This window comes from Poecilia latipinna, unplaced genomic scaffold (assembly GCF_001443285.1).
Source record: "Poecilia latipinna isolate Pla-1442-1.1 unplaced genomic scaffold, P_latipinna-1.0 Scaffold267, whole genome shotgun sequence".
In the NCBI taxonomy this organism is placed as follows: domain Eukaryota; kingdom Metazoa; phylum Chordata; class Actinopteri; order Cyprinodontiformes; family Poeciliidae; genus Poecilia; species Poecilia latipinna.
Genome location: NW_015112883.1, coordinates 7,274 through 18,462, shown reverse-complemented (window position 1 = coordinate 18,462; position 11,189 = coordinate 7,274). Strand labels below are relative to the sequence as shown.

General features: G+C 39.7%; 1 long non-coding RNA gene across 2 annotated transcripts; it reads right to left on the bottom strand.

The window, feature by feature from the left end:
• Positions 1–1,738: 1,738 nt before the first annotated feature.
• Positions 1,739–9,566, bottom strand: LOC106947986 (uncharacterized). Of its 2 annotated transcripts, none has more exons than XR_001425089.1 (3): positions 8,605–8,743; positions 5,308–5,377; positions 1,739–2,399 (listed from the first exon to the last, which is right to left on the bottom strand). It is a non-coding gene; the product is annotated as an uncharacterized LOC106947986 (long non-coding RNA). The 2 variants fall into 2 exon arrangements; XR_001425088.1 differs by lacking the exon at positions 8,605–8,743 and adding an exon at positions 9,096–9,566 and having other exon boundaries at positions 1,740–2,399.
• Positions 9,567–11,189: the final 1,623 nt, after the last annotated feature.

Here is an 11,189-nt window from a genome sequence, read left to right as displayed (position 1 = left end):
AATAACCATTTGCATTTTTGTTAAATATTTTAATAATGTAAGTCCGTGTCGTCTTCATGCCCACTTTCCTATCTGTCATCATGATGCTCCCAATACACTTTGACCTCTAGCATCTTGACCCCGGTCTCCTGTGAAAAGGTGACGCACAATGGCTGCCATGTGATGTTCTTCCCTGACCTGTCCGCGCAGGTGGTAAAACAACGGAAACGGTTCGACCGAGTGAAACCGTAAGCTGAATATAAACGTTGGACTTATATTCATCAAAGATGAGGATCTTCCACCGTGGGAATGGTTTCCTCTTTCACACTCCGATGGAGGTTGAGGAATTTATACGGAAAATGGGACAACAAACTGATGGGAAACCACACTAACACGCTAAATGGCGTTAGCGAGGTTTGATAATAATTAACATTACATTTGATCGGTGTTTCTGGATAATGTACGTCTCGACTAAGTTTCCCCATCACAGCTGTGGGGTGTAATTTCTTAATAGCATGGTCGGGATTGATAGTTTAAAATTGTGGTGCGAGTTGACTAAGTGGACGTTTTCTCTGCTCCTGTTGTTTTTCTAGGATCAGTAGCATGACCAAGTCGCAGAATAGAGGGGAAGTGGAGTTGGAGATCTCCACTGGTGGAGAATCTCAAGAAAGGTTTTCTATATTTGTAAATGTTTAGAGTTCTCAAGGTGTAAAATGCAAATTCCTACAGCCTAGACAAAAAATCTAAGAACTGATATACATTAAGCGAACGAGTACGGAGTACATCATTCATGTGATCTCTTGGAATGTAAGAGGTCTTAGAAAATTGATGAAACTCAAGAAAGTAATGAATAGACTTAAACAATACCAGCCAAAAGTGGTTTTTATTCAAGAAACACATCTACTTACAAACGAAATTACAAGACTAAGAAAAAGATGGCCAGGTCAAGTATTTTCAAGCTCATTTTCTCCACATGCTGGGGGAGTGGCTATTTTGATTCATAAATCTTTGCCTATCTGTATAAAAAAATTATTACTGATCCTGTTGGGAGATTCATAATAATCCATACCTCACTGATGAACCAAAACTTTATTTTGGTTAACCTGTGTAGTCCTAATATAGACGACCCTGAATTTTACAATAATTTGTTTCTTTCCATCACAGCTGCAAATGCCCAACTTTCTGAAATATATTGAGGAAAATATTGATTATTTCAGCCTTAATAAATCTGAGACTACAGCATCTATTAGATGGGAAGCCTTCAAGGCTTTTATACNAAAAAAAAAAGAAATCATAAAATTATGAAAAAAAAAAAAAAAAAAAAAAAAAAAAAAAAAGAAGAAGAAGAAGAAGAAACCATCAACAGAAAATTTGCAAATGTTGTAATTTATTCCATTCTGGAATAAACAGCAGTAAGTACCTGCCATTGCAATTCATCGTTTTTTGTTGCACCAGGCTGCCTGTCAAGCCAAAAGATTGGTGCTTCATTTCTGTTTTTTGAATGTCACTTTGTAAAAAGTTACTATGTTATAATCTACCAAATAAGTCTAAGTGGGTCAAAAGCAAAAGGAAACCTCTACTGACCCACAAATACAACCTGTAAGTAAGGTGCACTTTACCTAATGGTGTTATTTCATTAGTCATTAACACACTGATTCGCTGGATCCATAGAGACATCCATCTTAGCTTCATATTTTCAAATAAACCTGAAGCCTGTCCACTGTAGCGACACAGGCCTTTTCTCACTTCTGTCCACTTCAGGCACACTCCTGGTCAGCTGGCTGAAAGAGAAGTACTACCATTTCCTGTGCTTGCTTACAACCACGCACCAAATTCAGGTAATGAAAAAACTAAACCAGACTTTGTGCAGAACCTAAATAAGTCCATTTCATATAATTTTTAGAATATTACTATTTACTATTTTGAAGCTCCAAATAATACAGCTGATTGCAGAGCGGCTGCTAAAACAGAGCAGTCTGAACACAGACCGACGATAGCCCCAACAATGACCTATAAAGGAGTTGTGGTTGTTTAACTGTTTAATGCCTTTTGATTATTTAGGTTCTTAAAACATGGTCATCAAATCAGTTTCAAGCGACTTCTCCCAATATGTTCATAATTGCTTTGTGAGGTTGTGAGCTTACCGTTTTCATTTGTGAAGGGCCTTGAGACAACTTTTGTTGTGAATTGGCGGTACATAAACTGAACTGAACTGAATCTCCGAGGTAGAATATTTTACATGTAACCTGCTATTCAGAAATACTGTCAGCACCGAAGTCGGGCCACAGATAAAAAAAAAACCCTGGTAATAAAAGAAAGTCTGTACTTACTCGTACACTTTCAGCTTGTAGCACTGGCCGTTCAGAAACAAATACTCCCAATCTGTCCCGTAGTCTATTTCCAGCTTCTTCTGAAGATCACTGTGAGAACAAAATCACAAAGTTTACTTCCCTTTACTTACGATTCCACTACAAATTTATATTTTTAAACACATTTAAGCAGGGCTTAAAACCCAATTTGTGAAATACTTCCAGTGGCAAAGATGCACAGCACAACAAAGAATGTTTAAAGGTTGCTTTAAAAACTGTTGGGTGCCTTTGAATTGTGCTGGCAGAGAGGCTTTATTTCTCCTTCCTGTTTTAGTAACTGATTTCTCGCATAGTGTTTGATGAGGTAGCCCCTTAAAGTCCCATTTCTATGCGTTGTCTTCTATTATTTGAGCCGCTGAGGACTGCTCTTCTTCACTAATGACATGTAAGGCAAGTGAGCCGTATCTCTAACGGTGCAAGAGCCCTCATTTAAATATTCATACCGCGTACATGTGAACGGGGTTAACAAATGTCTGAGGAAGGTGATTCTGGATAAGGTAAGGTAGTGTTGGGGGATGAATCGGGGTCAAAGAAGCAATGGAGGTTGCGTAACCCTATGTGCATGTGATACGCAGTAAGGGCACAGGTCATGCACTGAATCATTTTATGAGTAAATTTCCCTTCACAGCAAGAGAGAGAGAAAGGGAGAGAGAAAGAGGGAGAGACGGAGCGAGTACTTTGAATTCACAGTCACGGTGGAAAGAGAACACCTGCAATTAGTTTGAAGGTTTAATGTGATGGGACATTGTAGAAATAATATGGGGTTTACCAGGGAGCATACGCGAATCTAACCATCTTTATTTATGAACAAAGACGAACCAGAAAAGGAAAAACCAAGTACGCCATTGCTGCTTGAACGAGACTTGAAAACTAAAAGCTAAATTAGCCAGGTGCTGGTAAGTGACCGACTGATCGCACAGCTCAGACGTAGGCAGGATGCTATCTGAAGCGCAAAGCTGTGCGCCAACACCATGTCAAGATGGGAAGACTTCAGCAATGACTTGGAGAAGCAACCAAGTGTCTCAAAGTTTCTGCACGGCGATGTTAAGAGATTAATATCACGTTATTGCTAAACTGGGTCTGGGTGGAGTGTGCTTAGCAATTCTTTACTTTATTATGTATAACAGAATGGAATCTGTTGGGTGTTTTTGTATATTGATATACAAAAAACTGACTTTTGTATTTGATATTTGTTATTTTAACACCAGTGCTATTACAATTAATATACAGTACATGGACATAGCAGATAGTGGTCTGAACAAGAGAGACTAGAGCAAAATAGACCAACAATATGAATCAGGTTATTATTTCCTCTTTTGCCTCATACAGGCCTTTGTTTATTGTGGAAACATCTTGACCTTTTGGTAATTGCCATCACTGTACTTGGCACTCTCTTCTTTAATGGTAATGAACCGTTTGCAAGCCCAAAGGGCCTCGGAAATTACTTAACCAGCCATTGCTTTGTGGAAACATCTCGCAGTGGGAATGTAACAGGGATAAACCTCCGAATGTCTGCATGTTTTATGTTCCTTTGGACGGGAACAAGGCTTTGCTGCCTTTCTGTTGCATGACTGTGCATGCAGTTGTAAAAAAAAAAACAACCAAAAAAAACATGGGAAATTATCTCTTTACCATTCTTCTACAAGAGAAGACAAATCATCAACTGAAATAAAAATGAGGGTTTTGAAAATAATCAGTTCGATGCATCTGCTGTCAAAATTTGAAAGGTGATTTTAAGACTGCTGCTGCTGCAAAAAATAAAAAATAAAAATCTACCTGGAACTTTTTCCAAAGTTGTGAACACAACATAGTGACTGCATAGCATGGATTTAAAAAGTCCACACCAACCGTTCACACTGCTTGTTGTGGTGGAAAGAAAATGAAACCAGTATAAATAACTCAAAGCGAACGGGAAATAACTTCCAGACTTTTTCCACCTGCGATTCTGAGTAGTTCTATTAATCGCAAGTCGGTGTCGACCAAGAACCTTCATGTGTCTGCTAGAAAGCTGAAGATGGAGGGGGATTTTGTCGTTTGACACGACAGCAATTTAAAGCATCGATCAAACTTTGCAAAAGAATGACTTCAGGACAGGAAAATCAAAGTTTTACAAAGGCCTAGGGAGAGTTAAGAACTTAATCTGGCAGCAAATGTGAAGGGTCACTTGAAGAAGGCTCTTGACAAGAGACGTCCTCAAAATGTAGCACATTTGGTAAACGTTCTGCGAAGTAAAGTGGGCAAAAACTGGCAAGTCAAGATGTGGCATGCTAATCGAATTTGACTGGAAGCTTAAACTGAATCAAAAGGTGCTTCAACAAACACTTATGGAAGCTGTTTATTGCAGCATTTTCATTGTCTTCTCCCTTTAAGATGTGTTTTTTGGGAAAAGTATAAAGTATGCAGGTCAAATTAAAGGTGAAAAAGATAATCACGGTTTCAGTTCTTGCATAAAAGCCTCATATTTAACCAGGCTTTGTGACACTTTTTTAGTTCCTCCGGGTGATACTAGAACTGGAGATGAAATGTTTTCTGCTTGAAAAAGAAAACTTAAAACTAAACAAAAATACAGAGTTTTCAATGCTAATTTGAGCCATAATCATCCTTAAATGTGCCACTAAGAATCCGTGATAGCTGAAACAGGGGCTGCCGAAAATAAGTCGAGAAAAGGCCTGCCCCGCAGAGCACAGTAGGCAACAAATAGAGTTTGTTTTTCTTCATTAAAATTAGCCTTAGGTATCACACAGTACAAATTCATTACTGTGCAGCTTTTCCACACTCCTATAGAACAAAAGGATGGAGTCTATTTTAAGTCCTGGGTGGATGTCTTTCCAATTTGCTTACAGTAGCTAAGTGAGAAGTAAATGCATCATCCACGCAAAGTGCAAAGTGTTCAATATTCAGCCGTAACTATGTGACAACAGAAGCTAGCCTCCCCCTCTAATTCTTTATTTTCCCTTACCTTATTTCCATGTTGACTGTCTCGTAGGCTTCCTCCACCTTCTTCAAGTCGGTAGCCTCCCACTCCGCAGCTAGACAAAACAAAAGGTCAGACAAATTAACAATGCGGCGTTGTTGCGACTGGGCGCCTCGCGTGTTGCCAAACAGCGCTCTCCAAATATAGGGCGGTATTTTTAACGACTGCGAGAGGCTGCGCATAAACACGGGCGTGCTATTTTCAGGTGCGTTAAGTGCAGAACGGTGAGCTTATTAGCCTCTTCACACTGAAAAGTGTGCTGAGACTGCGAGAGAGGAGAAAGACGAAGTCGGAGGGAGAGCTGCAGCAATTACTGCGTGTTTGTCACTTTTATCTCCATCACTCTCATATGCACATTATCTTGTTTTCATTTAAAATATGCTTATCTTAGGCAAGGAAAACACTGTGAGGGGCCTCAGTGGGATTCAGTAGCTTATCCAAGGACACGAGTGGGGACGGTGAGAATAGAAACATACAAATAAAATACAAATGCAACCACTTAAGAGGAATCTGTAATCTTCATAAAATTACTTTATTTAATCTCAAGATTGTTTTAAAAATCTTTTTGTATGGAGACATTAGTATTCATATCTGTGAAGTCAACACATCTCTTTCAAAACCTGTTTTGCCTGGACAAAATCCAGTCAGAAGAAAGACACGCTGAGGACACGTTATCATCAACGCATGTAACTAAGAAATCAATGAGATGTAGCCATTAATTTTGGATTACTTGATTAGAGACATGTGACGACCTCCTGTCTGACATGGGAGTGTAAACATAAAGTGACATTTCATGGGAAACACAAGAAAACATGCTTGTAAAGTAAGGTTGTGTTCACCTTGCTAAGTCAGGATATAACAAATTGGCTTGAACATGCTGATAACTACAGTCAAAACAACAACAGGACAAACAACTGGAGGAAAACTCAAGCTTATAACAGACACGGATGGCAAGGTCTCCAAAGCTCAGTCTTATGGTGTGTTCACACCAAATTTGCTTTGCGCGTCTGGCCTACATTCAAAGTCTATGTGGAGGCCCGTCGAGGGCCCGTCGTGGTGCATTTCGAGCGTCTAGCACGGCGCAATTTGAAGAGTTTGACGCATCAAAAGTGTAGATTGCAGCGCAGATTCCGGCAATTAAGCCAGCAACGGGAAAAACAACGTCTAGAGCAATTCTGACGAGTCTGATGGGCCCTCGGCACGCCTCCACATAGACTCTGAATGGAAACCAGGCGCTCAAATCACATTCGGTGCAAATGCACCTTCAAGCGTCTGCATTCAAAGTGCACACGCATCGAACTTGAAGAAAAGTCAGACGCGTTTTTGAAGCGCGTAACGCATTTGGTGTGAATTCGCCATAAGAGAACTTGCAGGAACCGAGTCAGAACTTGGGTTCACCAAGTCCTCAGTACAACCATGAGATTCAGGCTTTGTGCCAACTGACTGTGTGAGACACCAGAAAAACACTTCATCTCCTACCAGCTGCTCAGCTCTACTGGGAATTTGACTGAAATTGAGCGCTTTGATCACGTGATTCAAAGACAGGTCTATTCAGTGACAAGCATTTCAGTTAGGCATGGTGTGAATATTGCACTTGCTGTTATGAATTCTTGTATTACCAAGATTTTCTCTTTAAAATAAAATGAAAATTGAGTGGCCTCTGCCAGAAAACGGAAAATATCAGTAGGTCTTTCAGGAGGATAATGTCCCCAAACATATGGCCAAATCAACACAGTAATGGCTTAGCAAACAGTAAAGCAACCATTCGCCATGGGGTTCGCAGTCCTCGGATAAATCCTGTCAAAATCCTGTGAAGAAAACTGAAACGAAGATGAAATTAGTCTAGGATTTTTGAAAATCTGGAGAGATTTAACCAAGAAGAAATATTTCCAGGTCCATCTGGCTTTGAGCTGATGTAAAATTATAGGAGATTGTACATCATGTCTTAAATATTGGAAAGTAAATGCGGCTTGGGCAGCTTAAATGCCAAGGAGCAATGTCACCTGACACGCTATTGGCTGGCATTTGGAGAGAAGCCAATCCAGGAGTGTAAAATTATTTTCCATGCCACTAATTGGCTTTACCACCAAGAGTGGAAACAGAAGACTGTGGCAGGTTCTGTGATGGCGCAAAAATGGTTTCCATTGTGCGTTTAAATGCACAGGAAAGTATATATGGTGGCTAAACTATTAAATTTGGTAGAAACAAGCATTTTTTAGAAGGGATCTCAAATAGATGTAGCTTTCAGCTAATCGCAGATGGTTGTTGTTTGGGGTCCATCGTATCTTGTTGCAATACAAGATGAATTTATCTCAAGGGCTTATACACATCTTTAATATCAGAGCTGTAAGCATAATTAAATCCTGCTATAGTTTTCTTACCTCATAGTCAGAGTTGGATTGGATTAATTAACAAAAGTCAGTCGTTTATTTCCCTCCAATTCGTTCTATAAGCATATTGTGACTTGGTGTGCAGGAACACCAGCACAGCAACATTTCTAGTATAATTAAATAGACAATGTTTCAGTCCCTGCTGAATTCCAGTCTTTTTTTTTTTTTAAATTGCTCACTAAATCCACAAATGTACACATTGGCTGACAGCCTCTGCAAAAACAATGTGAACAACCTGTCAAAGCAAATGATACCTGAAGAGGTAAACAATCTGAAATAATGGAATATACATTAACCTGCTAAGATAGGAAGCGATGAGACAATGCGACCAGGTGACAGCCCTATAACTCATGATGCGAACATAATTGCACTTCTTTTTCATTAAAAGTGGGATCCGATTACCCGACAGTGAAAGCATGCACACAACACTTGTGCCTGAACCATGCCAGCCCTTAAATGCGAACAAAAAAGGCCTGAAAGGCAAAGAAAGAAGGTGGCTGAAAATAGAAGTGAGGACAGGCTTAAAAGACTCCAATTTAACCGCCTGGTGCTGTTGGACATGTGGATTTAGTGGGGCTTCTGAAAGCGGACAGGTTCGCTGCTGACGTCGGAGGAACTCTCACCGGGGCCTGGTGCTGTGGCAACGGAGAAGGATCTGCGCGTAGCAAAGAAACCAAGTGGGAAGCTGTGACAGCACTGGCCTGAATACCAATTAGCATGTTCCTTCTATTGTACGAATCCCCAAAATACTACTACTTTTTTTTTTTTTTTTTTTTTTTCAAAACCCGATACAGATGTGACGTGCTTCAAGATCATAGACGATTTTAAAGCACCAAAAGGGGACAGGATATTCTTCTTAGTCACCTTTAAACCACTTAAAATCACCACTTACGTTCCCCTTCAGCGCCGCTCTCGATTTTGTTTTACTCACACAGCTACCGCCAAGCTCAGCACCGACAAAAGGAGGCACAAAATCCCATGTGGGTGACATTTGAACTGCTGCTGCAGCCATTTTCTCTCGAAGCCTACGTTTATTCAAGCAACGGCTTAACACTATCAGACAAGGACAACAACGTTATAAAAAAACAGGTATGATGTGATATTAAAGCCCACTTTATCTGAAGTCACATGCATTATTAACACTGATGAGAAGGTTTTATCGACTCTATTCATGTGGAGAATTCAGGACAAAGGTTTTCACAGTGAAACTAAGCTGACCGGTGGATATTTTTCTCTCCTATACAGCACTTCACCAGAAGCTATCAGGAGAGCTGTTAAATCACAGAAGCTGTGTACAAAAATAGAAGAGGATGAACACGCTGTGTAGTATACACCGTTTCCTCTCCCCCCAACCCCCTCCGAGTATCTCTTGTGTATACATACCTTGAGCCAGAGACCGAAGATACTGTGTTTACATGCGAGTGGATCGATAGGCTAGGCGATTCCTCGGCAGCTCTAAGAAAAGAAGCCTGAGAGAGCCGGTGATACGCGCCGCCACGGCCGTGCTCGATACAGCACGGCCGACGCAGCGAGGCCACCCTTGCATTCCCCGTGCTTCACGCGCAGCAACACACACCTAGAGAAGGACGCCGACCGGCGGGCGCATGTAGGAGGGTGGTTTGTTGTCTGTTATTTAAAAGTCTGCTCTTTAAAATAATGGCAGACTACTAAAAGCTTCCACGTCTGTTTCCAGTCCACTTTTAAACACTTGCACTCTGCGCTATGTTGCAACACCCATTTTCTCTTTTGACTCCGACGTTCTCCTTGGATTCAGTATTTTCAGCATGAGCTCCAACAGCCTCGCTGGCACCCTCACCTCCCTTTCTCAAGCTTCATTTTCTCAGCATCTCTCTTCAACTCAAGAGCTTGCTCTGACTGCTAAGTGGTGAGGACTAAACTATAGGCAGAAAATTACTATACCCTAATGTAAAAGATGCAACAAAGTGGGAAAAGGTTTTTGTTTTTCTTCTTCACCAAACTAGTTCTATGTGCACAAAGCACAGAGTGCCCTTTAATCAGAAGGTAGAGCCAGACATAAGGATAAAAACAATCAAAATGCCTCGTAGGGATATATGGGAATAAGTGATACTAAGCGAATGAGTACTCCAAAAGTGGTTTTTATTCAAGAAACACATCTACTTGCAAATGAAATTACAAGACTAAGAAAAAGATGGCCAGGTCAAGTATTTTCAAGCTCATTTTCTCCTTAGGGGGGTGGCAATAAATAAATCTTTGCCTATCTGTATAAAAAAAGGTGTTACTGATCCTGTTGGGAGATTCATAATAATCCATACCTCACTGATGAACCAAAACTTTATTTTGGTTAACCTGTACGGTCCTAATATAGACGACCCTGAATTTTACAATAATTTGTTTCTTTCCATTACAGCGTTCCATGGTGATGTTATCTTTGGTGGAGAGACTTTAACTGTACTTTTAGATCCTAATCTTGACCGATCATCAGGATTAGATTTATCCCACTCTAAAAGTAGACGGGTTATACAACATTTTATGTCCGAACTAAATTTAAAAGATATTTGGAGAATTCAGAATCCAACAAAGAAAGAATATTCTTGTCACTCAACTACCTATAATAGCTATAGCCGTATATAGATTATTTCCTAATCTCAAATTCTTTGGTTGCCATAGTTAAAGGTTGTACCTATGAAAGCGTATTAATCTCTGACCACTCACTATGCTTGCTTAAATTTTCACCCCTAATTGCGTTTAGATGTAATCCTATGTGGCGATTAAAACCCCACTGGCTGCAAATGCCCAACTTTCTGAAATATATTGAGGAAAATATTGATGATTATTTCAGCCTTAATAAATCTGAGACTACAGCATCTATTAGATGGGAAGCCTTCAAGGCTTTTATACGAGGTCAAATGGTAAGTTACACAAGAAATAAGACTGATATAAACTTCATGGAGATGGTAAAACTTGAAGAACAAATTAAAGAGACTGAGTTTGAGATAAATTTAAAGGATTCTAAAATTAAAAACTGCTAATATTAAGGGCAAAATATAACAAACTATCTACTAACCAAGCTTCATCAGAGATATTCCAGCTGAAACAATCCCACTACGATCAAGGAGAAAAGGCAGGAAAGCTTCTAGCCTGGCGCATTAAAGCTATGCAGAATGAAGCAATAAATTAAATTAAAATGAAAATACTTCTGATCCTCAAAAAATTAACGATCTCTTTAAAGATTATTACTCAAAATTATATACATAAAGCACACATATCACTTGATTCATTTTTTAACTCTATAAATATCCCCACACTTAGTGAAACAGTTAAATCAGAGCTGGATATCCCGATATCTATAGATGAACTTTCAAATGCAATAGATAAATTAAAATCAGGAAAAACACCAGGTCCGGATGGGATCCCTTTGGACAATTATAAAATATTTAAAAGCAAACTACTACAGCCCCTCTATAATATGCTTGCAGAAAGTTATACCCTTAAAGA